Source organism: Ranitomeya variabilis, chromosome 1 (genome assembly GCF_051348905.1).
Source record: "Ranitomeya variabilis isolate aRanVar5 chromosome 1, aRanVar5.hap1, whole genome shotgun sequence".
NCBI classification, from domain to species: Eukaryota; Metazoa; Chordata; class Amphibia; order Anura; family Dendrobatidae; genus Ranitomeya; species Ranitomeya variabilis.
Window position 1 is genome coordinate 629,248,954 of NC_135232.1, and position 16,325 is coordinate 629,265,278.

The 16,325-nt window shown below is 45.4% G+C and overlaps 1 protein-coding gene across 1 annotated transcript in view; it reads right to left on the reverse strand.

Annotated features, from left to right (window-relative positions):
• The window catches only part of INO80 (INO80 complex ATPase subunit), a 155,142-nt gene extending 141,258 nt beyond the window's left edge, over positions 1-13,884 (reverse strand). The window contains exon 1 of the mRNA XM_077260847.1: positions 13,748-13,884. The gene's annotated coding sequence lies outside the window, so the exon portion shown is untranslated. The remainder of the gene's footprint in view (positions 1-13,747) is intronic.
• Between the last annotated feature and the right edge of the window lie 2,441 nt (positions 13,885-16,325).

The following is a 16,325-nucleotide window of genomic DNA, read 5'->3' on the forward strand; positions in this document are numbered from 1 at the left end:
GCATTGGCTCAGGAATTGGCTCTGAGGACGACGCCACAGCGCGCACAGTTCTACGCTCCCGCAAACGCCGATCAATCTGAATAGCCAGAGACATAGAATCACTCAGACTGGAAGGCGTGGGAAACCCCACCATAACATCTTTAACGGATTCAGAAAGACCCTTTCTGAAAATTGCCGCCAAAGCATCATCATTCCATTTAGTCAACACAGACCATTTTCTGAATTTCTGACAATACAATTCTGCCGCCTCTTGACCCTGAGACAGGGCCAACAAGGTCTTCTCCGCTTGATCCACAGAATTCGGTTCATCATATAATAATCCTAAAGCCTGAAAAAAGGAGTCTACATTAAGCAAAGCAGGATTCCCAGATTCCAGGGAAAATGCCCAATCCTGTGGATCACCACGCAGCAGGGAGATGACGATTTTAACCTACTGAATGGAATCACCGGAGGATCAAGGTCTCAAAGCAAAAAACAGTTTACAATTGTTTTTAAAACTCAAAAATTTGGACCTGTCACCAAAAAACAAATCAGGAGTAGGAATCTTCGGTTCTAAAACAGGAGTCTGAACAATATAATCAGAAATACCCTGTACCCTAGCAGCAAGCTGGTCTACACGAGAAGCTAATTCCTGAACATCCATGCTAGCACAAGACTCCTCAGCCACCCATAGATAAAGAGGGAAAAAAAGACAAAACAGACTGCAGAAAAAAAAATGGCTCAACACCTTTCTTCCCTTCTTCTGAGATGCATTTAGCTCATTATTGGCCAGTTGTACTGTTATGATCCGGTGACCTTGGAGCCGCATGAAACTTTCTCTGGAGTAGGTGGAAACTATACTGACCGCAGATCCTGAATTAACACCGCAACTAGAAGTAGCCGTGGGGTGTGCCTAACAAACCCTAGACACCTCGAAACAGCCAGAGGACTAAATACCCCTATAGATGGAAATAGGAATACTACCTTGCCTCAGAGCAGAACCCCAAAGGATAGGCAGCCCCCACGAATATTGACTGTGAGTAGGAGAAGACACACGAAGGCAGAAAACAAGATTTAGCAAAAGAGGCCACTCTAGCTAAATAGGAAAGGATAGGACAGAATACTAAGCGGTCAGTATTAAAACCCTTCAAAAAATATCCACAGCAGATAATACAAAAAATTCCACAATCTAACTAAAGACGTGGAATGAATATCTGCAACCCCAGAGAATGAAGAAATATAAACCAGCTCACCCGTGATGCATAAACCAATCCTCGGGAGCACGGACCCGCTGTGTTCAGGCGTATAGAGTCCAAAAAGAAAAGAATGTCCAGCTTCACCGAATCCGTAAAAAAGAGTTTTCTTTATTCACATACTATTGAGCATAGAGGATACAGACTTCAGCACAAGCCATATGGGTAAGAATCTCAACGCGTTTCTGGAGACTAAGCTCCCTTAATCATGGTCATGATTAAGGGAGCTTAGTCTCCAGAAACGCGTTGAGATTCTTACCCATATGGCTTGTGCTGAAGTCTGTATCCTCTATGCTCAATAGTATGTGAACAAAGAAAACTCTTTTTTACGGATTCGGTGAAGCTGGACATTCTTTTCTTTTTGAACCCCAGAGAATCCAACAAGACTGAGAAAATACTGACACAATCTAAGCTGGACAAGAAAACACAAAAGAATAGCACTGAATCACGAAGCACACAGCATGTGTGTCACTGAAAAAAAAAACAGACACTTATCTTTGCTGATTTGGCATAAAGGCAGGAGGAACCAGGCAGAGGTCCAACACCTCCCAACAACAATTGACAACTGGCAAGGACTAATGGATCCTGCACACCTAAATACCCCAGTCAGAACTGCAAATCAGCAGAAACACCTGACCAGGACTGCAACTCAGGGACAACTGCATTACCACCTACCACCACCGGAGGGAACCCAAAAGCAGAATTCACAACACCCAACGCCATTTATAAGGCAAGAAATCCCACTTATTAAACCTGACAAGGCACATCTGTGAAGTGAAAACCATTTCCGGTGACTACCTCTTGAAGCTCATCAAGAGAATGCCAAGAGTGTGCAAAGCAGTCATCAAAGCAAAAGGTGGCTACTTTGAAGAACCTAGAATATAAGACATATTTTCAGTTGTTTCACACTTTTTTGTTAAGTATATAATTCCACGTGTGTTAATTCACAGTTTTGATGACTTCAGTGTGAATGTACAATTTTCATAGTCATGAAAATACAGAAAAATCTTTTCTCCTTGCGGAGAGTGACATGATAAGCATGTCGATGTGGGGAGACTTAAAGCCGCAATGCTCCTCTGGGAAATATGCAAATTGTCTCTTCAGAAAGGAAGAGGACTAGGACTCTAGTGCCACCTATTGGAAGTAGCAATCCTAACAGTCAATGTCGACCCTTTAACAAGCCTTGTCACATGACTTAGGATAAAAGCCAAGCCAGAATCTCAATTTGCAGACACTGTGTTTCAGAGTACTGCCCCTCACCCGGTCAGACGCCTCTCAATCAGCCAAACCAGATCTCCACTTTGCACTGACGAGGGGTAGTACCCCGAAACACAGTGTCTGCAAATTGAGATTCTGGTTTGGCTTTTATCCTAAGTCATGTGACAAGGCTTGTTAAAGGGTCGACATTGACTGTTAGGATTGCTACTTCCAATAGGTGACACTAGAGTTCTAGTCCTCTTCCTCTCTGAAGAGACAATTTGCAGAAAAATCTTTAAATGAGGTGTGTCCAAACTTTTGGTCTGTACTGTATATGCTGATTATTATCTGTATATACTGTATGTTATCTATGAGTATATATAATATGTGCTGACTGTTCCTGTATGTATATTATCTCAGTACACACATTATATACACACAGGTATATATGCTGATTATTATCTGCATATACTGTAAGTTACCTATGAGTATATATACATATATGTGCCGAGTGTTACATGTATATACAGTATGTACATTATCCCAGTACACACATTATATACACACGGATATATATGCTGAGTATTGTCTGTATATACTGTATGTTATCTATGAGTATATCTATATGTGTGCTGAGTGTTACATGTATAGACAGTATGCACATGATCTCAATTCACACATTATACACAGATATATAAGCTGAGTATTATCTGTATACACTATGTTACCTATGAGTGTGTATATATATATCTATCTTTGTATGTACATGTGTGCGCACTGTATATACAGTGTGTACTGTTGTGAATTTGGATTCTGGGCTCCCCCGGTGGCTACTGGTGGAATTGAACTGGTGTCTTCATCTTCTCTGTTCACCTGTTCCCATCAAGATGTGGGAGTCGCTATATAACCTTGCTGCTCTGTTAGTTGCTTGCCGGTCAACAATGTTATCAGAAGCCTCTCTGTGCTTGTTCCTGCTCCTAGACAACTACTAGATAAGTTGGACTTTTGTCCATGTTTGTTTTTGCATTTTGGTTCCAGTTCACAGCTGTAGTTTCGTTACTGTGTCTGGAAAGCTCTTGTGAACAGGAATTGCCACTCTGGTGTTATGAGTTAATGACAGAGTTTTAAGGTAATTTCTGGATGGTGTTTTTGATTAGGGTTTTCAGCTGACCATGAAAGTGTCCTTTCTGTCTTCTGCTATGTAGTAAGTGGACCTCAAATTTGCTAAACCTATTTTCATCCTACGTTTGTTATTTCATCTTAATTCACCGCCAATACATGTGGGGGGCCTCTGTCTCCTTTTGGGGTATTTCTCTAGAGGTGAGCTAGGACTAATATTTTCCTCTGCTAGCATTATTTAGTCCTCCGGCTGGTGCTGGGCATCTAGAATCAACGTAGGCATGCTACCCGGCCACTGCTAGTTGTGTGTTAGGTTTAGTTCATGGTCAGCTCAGTTCCCATCTTCCAAGAGCTAGTTCCTATATATGCTTATGCTATGATCTCTTGCCATTGAGATCATGACAGTTTGACCGGCCCACTAAAGGGTTAAAATCCTTGGCTGAGAAAGGAGAGAAATAAGTAGTCTGCTGAAATTTTATTTTTTATTTTTTTTTTTTTTTTCTCTCCTTTGAATGGCTCTGTGTCCACCTGTTTGTAATGGATCTTCAGAGTGTAACTGCAGGTTTGAATAATCTCGCCACGAAGGTACAAAATTTGCAAGATTTTGTTTGTCATGCACCTGTATCTGAGCCGAGAATTCCTTTGCCGGAATTTTTCTCGGGGAATAGATCTGGGTTTCAGAATTTTCGAAATAATTGCAAATTATTTTTGTCCCTGAAATCTCGCTCTGCCGGAGACCCTGCACAGCAGGTCAGGATTGTGATTTCCTTGCTCCGGGGCGACCCTCAAGACTGGGCTTTTTCATTGACACCAGGGGATCCTGCGTTGCTCAATGTGGATGCGTTTTTTCTGGCCTTGGGGTTGCTTTATGACGAACCTCATTTGGAGCTTCAGGCAGAAAAAACTTTGATGTCCCTATCTCAGGGGCAAGATGAAGCGGAAATTTACTGCCAAAGATTCCGTAAATGGTCTGTGCTTACTCAGTGGAATGAGTGCGCCCTGGCGGCGACTTTCAGAGAGGGTCTCTCTGATGCCATTAAGGATGTTATGGTGGGGTTCCCTGTGCCTGCGGGTCTAAATGAGTCCATGACAATGGCTATTCAGATCGATAGGCGTTTGCGGGAGCGCAAACCAGTGCACCATCTGGCGGTGTCCACTGAGAAATCGCCAGAGAGTATGCAGTGTGATAGAATTCTGTCCCGAAGCGAGCGGCAGAATTTTAGACGGAAAAATGGGTTGTGTTTCTATTGTGGTGATTCTACTCATGTTATATCAGCATGCTCTAAGCGCACTAAAAAACTTGGTAAATCTGTTTCCATTTGCACCTTACCGTCTAAGTTTATTCTATCTGTGACCCTGATTTGCTCTTTGTCATCTATTACCACGGACGCCTATGTCGACTCTGGCGCCGCTTTGAGTCTTATGGATTGGTCCTTTGCCAATCGCTGTGGGTATGATTTAGAGCCTTTGGAGACTCCTATTCCTCTGAAGGGGATTGACTCCACCCCATTGGCTAATAATAAACCACAATACTGGACACAAGTAACTATGCGTATTAATCCGGGTCACCAGGAGATTATTCGCTTTCTGGTGCTGTATAATCTACATGATGATTTGGTGCTAGGATTGCCTTGGCTGCAATCTCACAACCCAGTCCTCGACTGGAGAGCTATGTCTGTGTTGAGCTGGGGATGTAAGGGGGCTCATGGGGATGTACCTGTGGTTTCCATTTCATCATCTATTCCCTCTGAAATTCCTGAGTTCCTGTCTGACTATCGTGACGTCTTTGAAGAATCCAAGCTTGGTTCGTTACCTCCGCACCGAGAGTGCGATTGTGCCATAGATTTAATCCCGGGTAGTAAATACCCAAAGGGTCGTTTATTTAATCTGTCTGTGCCTGAACATGCTGCTATGCGAGAATATATAAAGGAGTCCTTGGAAAAGGGACATATTCGTCCATCGTCATCTCCCTTAGGAGCCGGTTTTTTCTTTGTGTCAAAAAAAGACGGCTCTTTGAGACCATGTATTGATTATCGGCTTTTGAATAAAATCACTGTTAAATATCAATACCCATTGCCGTTGCTGACTGATTTGTTTGCTCGCATAAAGGGGGCCAAGTGGTTCTCTAAGATTGACCTTCGTGGGGCGTATAATTTGGTGCGAATCAGGCAGGGGGATGAGTGGAAAACCGCATTTAATACGCCCGAGGGCCACTTTGAGTATTTAGTGATGCCTTTTGGTCTTTCTAATGCTCCGTCAGTTTTCCAGTCCTTTATGCATGATATTTTTCGCGATTATTTGGATAAATTTATGATTGTGTATCTGGATGATATTCTGATTTTTTCGGATGACTGGGACTCTCATGTCCAGCAAGTCAGGAGGGTTTTTCAGGTTTTGCGGTCTAATTCTTTGTGTGTGAAGGGTTCTAAGTGTGTTTTTGGGGTACAGAGGATTTCCTTTTTGGGATATATTTTTTCCCCCTCTTCCATTGAAATGGATCCTGTCAAGGTTCAAGCTATTTGTGATTGGACGCAGCCCTCTTCTCTTAAGAGTCTTCAGAAATTTTTGGGCTTTGCTAACTTTTATCGTCGATTTATTGCTGGTTTTTCGGATATTGCTAAACCATTGACCGATTTGACTAAGAAGGGTGCTGATGTTGCTGATTGGTCCCCTGATGCTGTGGAGGCCTTTCGGGAGCTTAAGCGCCGTTTTTCCTCTGCCCCTGTGTTGCGTCAGCCTGATGTTGCTCTACCTTTTCAGGTTGAGGTCGACGCTTCTGAGATCGGAGCTGGGGCAGTGTTGTCGCAGAAAAGTTCTGACTGCTCCGTGATGAGGCCTTGTGCCTTCTTTTCCCGTAAATTTTCGCCCGCTGAGCGGAATTATGATGTTGGGAATCGGGAGCTTTTGGCCATGAAGTGGGCTTTTGAGGAGTGGCGCCATTGGCTTGAGGGGGCCAGACATCAGGTGGTGGTATTGACTGACCACAAAAATTTGATTTATCTTGAGACCGCCAGGCGCCTGAATCCTAGACAGGCGCGCTGGTCATTATTTTTCTCTCGGTTTAATTTTGTGGTGTCATACCTACCGGGTTCTAAGAATGTTAAGGCGGATGCCCTTTCTAGGAGTTTTGAGCCTGACTCACCTGGTAACTCTGAGCCCACAGGTATCCTTAAGGATGGAGTGGTATTGTCAGCCGTTTCTCCAGACCTGCGGCGGGCCTTGCAGGAGTTTCAGGCGGATAGACCTGATCGTTGCCCACCTGATAAACTGTTTGTTCCTGATGATTGGACCAGTAGAGTCATCTCTGAGGTTCATTCTTCTGCGTTGGCAGGTCATCCTGGCATTTTTGGTACCAGGGATTTGGTGGCAAGGTCCTTCTGGTGGCCTTCCCTGTCACGAGATGTGCGAGGCTTTGTGCAGTCTTGTGACGTTTGTGCTCGGGCCAAGCCTTGTTGTTCTCGGGCTAGTGGATTGTTGTTGCCCTTGCCTATTCCTAAGAGGCCTTGGACGCACATCTCGATGGATTTTATTTCAGATCTGCCTGTTTCTCAGAAGATGTCTGTCATCTGGGTGGTGTGTGACCGTTTCTCTAAGATGGTCCATTTGGTTCCTCTGCCCAAGTTGCCTTCTTCTTCCGAGTTGGTTCCTCTGTTTTTTCAAAATGTTGTTCGTTTGCATGGTATTCCTGAGAATATCGTTTCTGACAGAGGGACCCAATTCGTGTCTAGATTTTGGCGGGCATTCTGTGCTAGGATGGGCATAGATTTATCTTTTTCGTCCGCTTTCTATCCTCAGACGAATGGCCAGACCGAGCGGATTAATCAGACCCTGGAGACATATCTGAGGTGTTTTGTGTCTGCTGACCAGGATGATTGGGTTGCTTTTTTGCCATTGGCGGAGTTCGCTCTCAATAATCGGGCCAGCTCTGCCACTTTGGTGTCCCCGTTTTTCTGTAATTCGGGGTTTCATCCTCGATTTTCCTCTGGTCAGGTGGAATCTTCGGATTGTCCTGGAGTGGATGCTGTGGTGGAGAGATTGCATCAGATCTGGGGGCAGGTGGTGGACAATTTGAGGTTGTCCCAGGAGAAGACTCAGCTTTTTGCCAACCGCCACCGTCGTGTTGGTCCTCGGCTTTGTGTTGGGGATTTGGTGTGGTTGTCTTCTCGTTTTGTCCCTATGAGGGTCTCTTCTCCTAAGTTTAAGCCTCGGTTCATTGGCCCGTATAAGATATTGGAGATTCTTAACCCTGTTTCCTTCCGTTTGGACCTTCCTGCATCCTTTTCTATTCATAACGTTTTTCATCGGTCATTGTTGCGCAGGTATGAGGTACCGGTTGTGCCTTCCGTTGAGCCTCCTGCTCCGGTGTTGGTTGAGGGTGAGTTGGAGTACGTTGTGGAGAAAATCTTAGACTCTCGTGTTTCCAGACGGAGACTCCAGTATCTGGTCAAGTGGAAGGGATACGGCCAGGAGGATAATTCTTGGGTGAATGCATCTGATGTTCATGCCTCTGATCTGGTTCGTGCCTTTCATAGGGCCCATCCTGATCGCCCTGGTGGTTCTGGTGAGGGTTCGGTGCCCCCTCCTTGAGGGGGGGGTACTGTTGTGAATTTGGATTCTGGGCTCCCCCGGTGGCTACTGGTGGAATTGAACTGGTGTCTTCATCTTCTCTGTTCACCTGTTCCCATCAAGATGTGGGAGTCGCTATATAACCTTGCTGCTCTGTTAGTTGCTTGCCGGTCAACAATGTTATCAGAAGCCTCTCTGTGCTTGTTCCTGCTCCTAGACAACTACTAGATAAGTTGGACTTTTGTCCATGTTTGTTTTTGCATTTTGGTTCCAGTTCACAACTGTAGTTTCGTTACTGTGTCTGGAAAGCTCTTGTGAACAGGAATTGCCACTCTGGTGTTATGAGTTAATGACAGAGTTTTAAGGTAATTTCTGGATGGTGTTTTTGATTAGGGTTTTCAGCTGACCATGAAAGTGTCCTTTCTGTCTTCTGCTATGTAGTAAGTGGACCTCAAATTTGCTAAACCTATTTTCATCCTACGTTTGTTATTTCATCTTAATTCACCGCCAATACATGTGGGGGGCCTCTGTCTCCTTTTGGGGTATTTCTCTAGAGGTGAGCTAGGACTAATATTTTCCTCTGCTAGCATTATTTAGTCCTCCGGCTGGTGCTGGGCATCTAGAATCAACGTAGGCATGCTACCCGGCCACTGCTAGTTGTGTGTTAGGTTTAGTTCATGGTCAGCTCAGTTCCCATCTTCCAAGAGCTAGTTCCTATATATGCTTATGCTATGATCTCTTGCCATTGAGATCATGACAGTGTACATTATCTCAGTACACACATTATATACACACATATATATGCTGAGTATTATCTGTATAAACTGTATGTTACCTATGAATATATACATATACAGTACAGACCAAAAGTTTGGACACGCCTCATTTAAAGATTTTTCTGTATTTTCATGACTATGAAAATTGTAAATTCACACTGAAGGCATCAAAACTATGAATTAACACATGTGGAATTATATACTTAACAAAAAAGTGTGAAACAACTGAAAATATGTTTATATTCTAGGTTCTTCAAAGTAGCCACCTTTTACTTTGATGACTGCTTTGCACACTCTCTTGATGAGCTTCAAGTGGTAGTCACCGGAAATGGTTTTCACTTCACAGGTGCGCCCTGTCAGGTTTAATAAGTGGGATTTCTTGCCTTATAAATGGGGTTGGGACCATCAGTTGTGTTGAGCAGAAGTCTAGTGGATACACAGCTGATAGTCCTACTGAATAGACTGTTAGAATTTGTATTATGGCAAGAAAAAAGTAGCTACTGTAAGTAAAGAAAAACAAGTGGCCATCATTACTTTAAGAAATGAAGGTCAATCAGTCCGAAAAATTGGGAAAAATTTGAAATTGTCCCCAAGTGCAGTTGCAAAAACAATCAAGCAAAGAAACTGGCTCACATGAGGACCGCCCCAGGAAAGGAAGACCAAGAGTCACCTCTGCTTCTGAGGATAAGTTTATCCGAGTCACCAGCCTTAGAAATCGCAGGTTAACAGCAGCTCAGATTACAGACCAGGTCAATGCCACACAGAGTTCTAGCAGCAGACACATCTCTACAACAACTGTTAAGAGGAGACTTTGTGCAGCAGGCCTTCATGGTAAAATAGCTGCTAGGAAACCACTGCTAATGACAGGCAACAAGCAGAAGAGACTTGTTTGGGCTAAAGAACACAAGGAATGGACATTAGACCAGTGGAAATCTGTGCTTTGGTCTGATGAGTCCAAATTTGAGATCTTTGGTTCCAACCACCATGTCTTTGTGCGATGCAGAAAAGGTGAATGGATGGACACTACATGCCTGGTTCCCACCGTGAAGCATGGAGGAGGTGTGATAGTGTGGGGGTGCTTTGCTGGTGACACTGTTGGGGATTTATTCAAAATTGTAGGCATATTGAACCAGCATGGCTACCATAGCATCTTGCAGCGGCATGCTATTCCATCCGGTTTGCGTTTAGTTAGACCATCAATTATTTTTCAACAGGACAATGACCCCAAATACACCTCCAGGCTGTGTAAGGGCTATTTGACCAAGAAGGAGAGTGATGGGGTGCTACGCCAGATGACCTGGCCTCCACAGTCACCAGACCTGAACCCAATCGAGATGGTTTGGGGTGAGCTGGACCGCAGAGTGAAGGCAAAAGGGCCAACAAGTGCTAAACATCTCTGGGAACTCCTTCAAGATTGTTGGAAGACCATTTCCGGTGACTACCTCTTGAAGCTCATCAAGAGAATGCCAAGAGTGTGCAAAGCAGCCATCAAAGCAAAAGGAGGCTACTTTGAAGAACTTAGAATATCTACTATATCATTGTCTAAGGGGTACTTCCGTCTTTCTGTCTGTCTGTCCTTCGGTCTGTCTGTCACGGATATTCATTGGTCGCGGCCTCTGTCTGTCATGGAATCCAAGTCGCTGATTGGTCGTGGCAAAAGAGCCACGACCAATCAGCGACGGGCACAGTCCGGCGGAAAAATGGCCGCTCCTTCCTCCACGCAGTCAGTGCCCGCTCCATACTCCCCTCCAGTCTGCCCTCACACAGGGTTAATGGCAGCGGTAACGGACCGCGTTATGCCGCGGTGTAACGCACTCCGTTACCGCTGCTATTAACCCTGTGTGACCTACTTTTTACTATTCATGCTGCCTATGCAGCATGAATAGTAAAACGATCTAATGTTAAAAATAATAAAAAAAAATAAAAATCGTTACTCACCGTCCGTCGGCCCCCGGATCGACAACAGGCCTTTCCCGCTCGCGACGCTCCGGTAACCGGTCCATGCTGCGATCTCGCAAGATGATGACGTAGCGGTCTCGCGAGACCGCTACGTCATCATCTCACGACACCGCAATGCACTCTTGAGACTGGAGCGCACGAGCAGCGTTGGTAACCGCTTCGCTTGGATCCGGGGGCTCCGGAAGGTGAGTATATAACTATTTTTTATTTTATTTCTTTTTTTTTTTTTTTTAACAGGGATATGATGCCCACATTGCTATATTCTACGTGGGCTGGGCAATATACTACATGGGCTGTGCTATATACTACGTGGCTGGGCAATATACTACATGGGCTGTGCTATATACTACGTGGCTGGGCTATATACTGCATGGGCTGGGCTATATACTGCATGGGCTGGGCTATATACTGCATGGGCTGGGCTATATACTGCATGGGCTGGGCTATATACTGCATGGGCTGGGCAATATACTACGTGACTGCACAGCGTGGGCTGGGCAATGCACAGCGTGGGCTGGGCAATGCACAGCGTGGGCTGGGCAATGCACAGCGTGGGCTGGGCAATGCACAGCGTGGGCTGGGCAATGCACAGCGTGGGCTGGGCAATGCACAGCGTGGGCTGGGCAATGCACAGCGTGGGCTGGGCAATGCACAGCGTGGGCTGGGCAATGCACAGCGTGGGCTGGGCAATGCACAGCGTGGGCTGGGCAATGCACAGCGTGGGCTGGGCAATGCACTGCGTGGGCTGGGCAATGCACAGCGTGGGCTGGGCAATGCACTGCGTGGGCTGGGCAATGCACTGCGTGGGCTGGGCAATGCACTGCGTGGGCTGGGCAATGCACTGCGTGGGCTGGGCAATGCACTGCGTGGGCTGGGCAATGCACTGCGTGGGCTGGGCAATGAACTGCGCAATGCACTGCGTGGGCTGCGCAATGTACTACGTGGGTTGTGCTATACACTACGCATACATATTCTAGAATACCCGATGTGTTAGAATCGGGCCACCATCTAGTAAGACATATTTTCAGTTGTTTCACACTTTTTTGTTAAGTATATAATTCCACATGTGTTAATTCATAGTTTTGATGCCTTCAGTGTGAATTTACATTTTTCATAGGTATGAAAATGCAGAAAAATCTTTAAATTAGGTTTGTCCAAACTTTTGGTCTGTACTGTATGTGCGCGCTGTATATACAGTATGTACATTATCTCAGTACACACATATACACACACAGATATATATGCTGAGTATTATCGGTATATACTGTATGTTACCTATGAATATATATATCTATATATATAATTGTCTAAGGGGTACTTCCGTCTGTTTGTCTGCAACCAACTTCCGTAACGGAAATCCTGCGTCGCTGATTGGTCGCGCCCGGCCGGCCGCAACCAATCAGCGACAGGCTTAGTCTGGCCGTGAATTGGCCCCTCCCTACTCTCCTCCAGTCAGTGCCCCCTCCCTACTCCCCTCCAGTCAGCACCAGTGTGCCGCCCCATCCCGGACCAACTTTTTACTATTAATGCTGCCTATGCAGCATCAATAGTAAAAAGATATGTTAAAAATAATTTAAAAAAAAAAAAAAATGTGCTATTCTCACCTTCCGACGTCCACCGATGCATGCGATGCTGCCGCCAGCTTCCGTTCCCAGTGATGCATTGCGAAATTACCCAGATGACCGCTAAGCGAGACCGCTAAGTCATCTTTGTAATTTGGCAATGCATCACTGGGAAAGGAAGCTGGCGGCAGCATCGTGCGCATCGGGACAGCCTCGGTGGACGCCGGGGGGTGAGTACATAACTTTTTTTTTTTTTTTAACGGGATATGGTACCTACAGTGCTATATACTACGTGGGCTGTGTGTTATATACTGCGTGGGCTGTGCTACATGCTGCGTCGCCTGTGCTACATGCTGCGTAGGCTGTGCTATATATTACGTGGGCTGTGTTATATACTGCCTGGCTGCTATATACTACGTGGGCTGTCCGTTATATACTACGTGGGCTGTCCGTTATATACTACGTGGGCTGTCCGTTATATACTACGTGGGCTGTCCGTTATATACTACGTGGGCTGTCCGTTATATACTACGTGGCTGTCCGTTATATACTACGTGGGATGTGCTATATACTGCCTGGCTGCTACATACTACGGGGGCAGTGTTTTATACTGCGTGGGCTGTACTATATATTACATGGCTGCTACATACTACGTGGCTGTGCTATATACTACGTGGCCGTGCTATATACTACGTGGCCTGTGCTATATACTACGTGGCCTGTGTTATATACTACGTGGCCTGTGTTATATACTACGTGGCCTGTGCTATATACTACGTGGCTGCTATATATATATACACATACATATTCTAGAATACCCGATGAGTTATAATCGGGCCACAATCTAGTATAATATATGTACATGTGTGTGCGCGCTGTATATACAGTGTGTACATTATCTCAGTACACACATTATATACACAGATACATGCTATGATTATCTGTATATACTGTATGTTACCTATGAGTATATAGAGTACATATATGTGTGCGCGGAGTGTTACACGTATATACAGTGTGTACATTATCTCAGTACACATTGCACACACACATATATATGCTGAGCATTATCTGTATATACTGTATGTTATCTATGAGTATATACATAAATGTGTGTGCTGAGTGTTACATGTATATACAGTATGTACATTATCCCAGTACACACATTGTATACACACACAGATATATATGGGGAGTATTCTCCGCGCACACGTCCCGCACAGGCCCCGGCCGCTCCCGCCGCCTGCCCTCCTCCTGCCTCCTCTCCTCCCCGGCCTGCTCTGCCCTCAGAGGCCGGCCATGTCACCCCGTGGCAGCAGCAGCGTCCGCTCCTCACCTGTGCTCTCCGTCTCCGGAGCCGGTTCGGGCGGCTGGGTAGCAGAATGTGCTGAGAGCAGCCCTGAACCCGATAGCTCCTGCAGGTAGCAACAACTCTCCCAGTCTAAGAGAGAAGGGAGACAAGGAGCCATGGTGGGGGGAGCGGCGCCATTACTCAGGCCAAAACAATCGAGCGAAACCTTTCCTTCTTCCCGGAGAACATGGTTGGAGGGCCCTAAAAAGTGTCTGTGCGCTCAGCCGGGGGAGCCAGTAACCCGTCCGCGCTCGGAGGTGCGGACGTTACTGCTCTAGCACTCGGTTTCACCTCCGTTTATTCAAGGTCGACATCGAGGCGATCGTGCCTCGATTGATCGAGTCTGTCCTGTTCAACTGGCGACACAGCCGAGGTGACGTCACGTGAGTGAACAAGCAAATTTAGCAAACGCTCGCGAGATTGCCTGCGGAAGTGACGTCAAAATCACCCTGGTAACCAGTACCATAGAGCAGAAGGGCGTACAGAGCGAAAGGCTCAGAGTTTGTCTATAGCGATTGCTGCTCTATCATCTTACGTCATACTTTAACCCCTTCTGTCCCAGCTATTTTTTATGCATTCATTTAAAGGCGTTAACCTGCACACGTGGCTGAAACCAAAACGTTTTGTTGCCTTGGCAACCAATCAAAGATCAAGTTTCATTTCTCAAACTGCTCTGGGAAAATTAACTCAGTTGTGATTTGGCATTGGTTGCTATGGACAAGGCGGTTTTTGATTTAGACAGCATTAACCCTTAATAACTATGTTGGCGCTGGGGAAAGAGGAAAGTGTCATATTAGCAGTTAATAAAGGGCATCCTTCCCCTGCGCTGACATTCATGGCGCTGATAAATATATAAGCATAGCGCCTCCCAATGGACGAGCAGATCGCTGCACACAGCCCTGACGCAGGTCAGTGGTCCCTGGCTGTGGGCAGGAGCTGAGTGAATGACCTCCTGCGGATACCTGGCTCAATTTAGGATTTGCTGTGCTGGTGTGATGTCACTTGTAGGGCGCACAGATGACATCTCAGCAGGCCGGATAATCAATGGCCGCACTAAGAAACCCGGAAGGTCAGGGAATTTGTACAGCTGCTGTCCACGGCCAGGGAGCGCTGACCAGCACTGGGGCTGTGTGCAGCGATCATAGAAGCATAGAATGGTAGAGTTGGAAGGGACCTCCGGGATCATCATGTCCAACCCCCTGCTCAATGCAGCATTCACTAAACCATCCTGTCCATCCTCTGCTTGAAGACTTCTATGGAAGGAGAACTCACCACCTCTCGTAGCAGCCTGTTCCACTCATTGATCACTCTCCATCAAAACGTTTTTTCCAATATCTAATCTGTATCTTCTCCCTTTCAGTTTCATTCCTTGCTTCTCGTGTTTCTGTAAGGGGGTTTACTGAAGCCATGAAATGTTATGTATATTTATTTATGCTTTAAAATATTGTGTTGTTTCTAACATGTATTAGGGAGAGCGTAGTACCCTAGTTGGCCCACTAGATGGGGTGGAGAGTTATTCAGCCTGTAAATAGTTAAGTGGGAGGAGCTAGTGACAGGGTTCAGGACAGCTGAGAATTTGCATCAGTTGGGCGGGAGCACCCTGTCAGGGGCAGCAACCCAAGGTCCAGTCAGGCAGCATCAGGGCCAGGAAAGCTAGGAGAGAAAGAAGGAAGGCATTAAAAGGGTCACTGACAGCACAGTATAAGGGTACGTGTCTGCTTTCAGGATGGTCGGCGGTTTGGATGGAGCGGCAAACCCACTCTGCCCTAAGCCCCACCCCCTTCTGTGACGCGATGATGTCGGATGTGTTCATTGCACACATCCGACATCATCGCACCCCACACATAGGGCCGCAAGGTACACGGACATTTAAATCATCCGAAGAAAACGGTCCTATTAATTTATTGTGTTATACTACACTTAGAATCCAAAATAGAATCAAAAATTGCCCAAACGCAACAAGACTCAAAAACACAATTTTCGCTGAATTAAATATTGTGATGTTTATTCATAATTATAACATATATTAAATCATAATTTAAACAGTAAAAATCTCCAATGTAGAAACGGAACGGATACATACACATAACATCAGTTTAACAACCCATATATGAGCCAAAATAACCAATATATATATATAAAGATTAAAATAACTCACCCCTATCTCTGAGAGTCTGCAACAACAGTCTCAAATAAATAACCGCCTATAGTTTGATATGCCCTGGACCCTTATACCGAGACTTAAAACTTATTTCACTGCCGCCAGCATGTATATCCAAAGTACACGGTACTTCCTTAATAACTGACCAAGGCACTACAATTCAAACAATAAGGCAATCGAAAAAAGGGGGGTCATTACTCACATAAAGGTCTGATGTCCGTGCCACCGTTCCTGACCCCCCTTTTTTCGATTGCCTTATTGTTTGAATTGTAGTGCCTTGGTCAGTTATTAAGGAAGTACCGTGTACTTTGGATATACATGCTGGCGGCAGTGAAATAAGTTTTAAGTCTCGGTATAAGGGTCCAGGGCATATCAAACTATAGGCGGTTATTTATTTGAGAC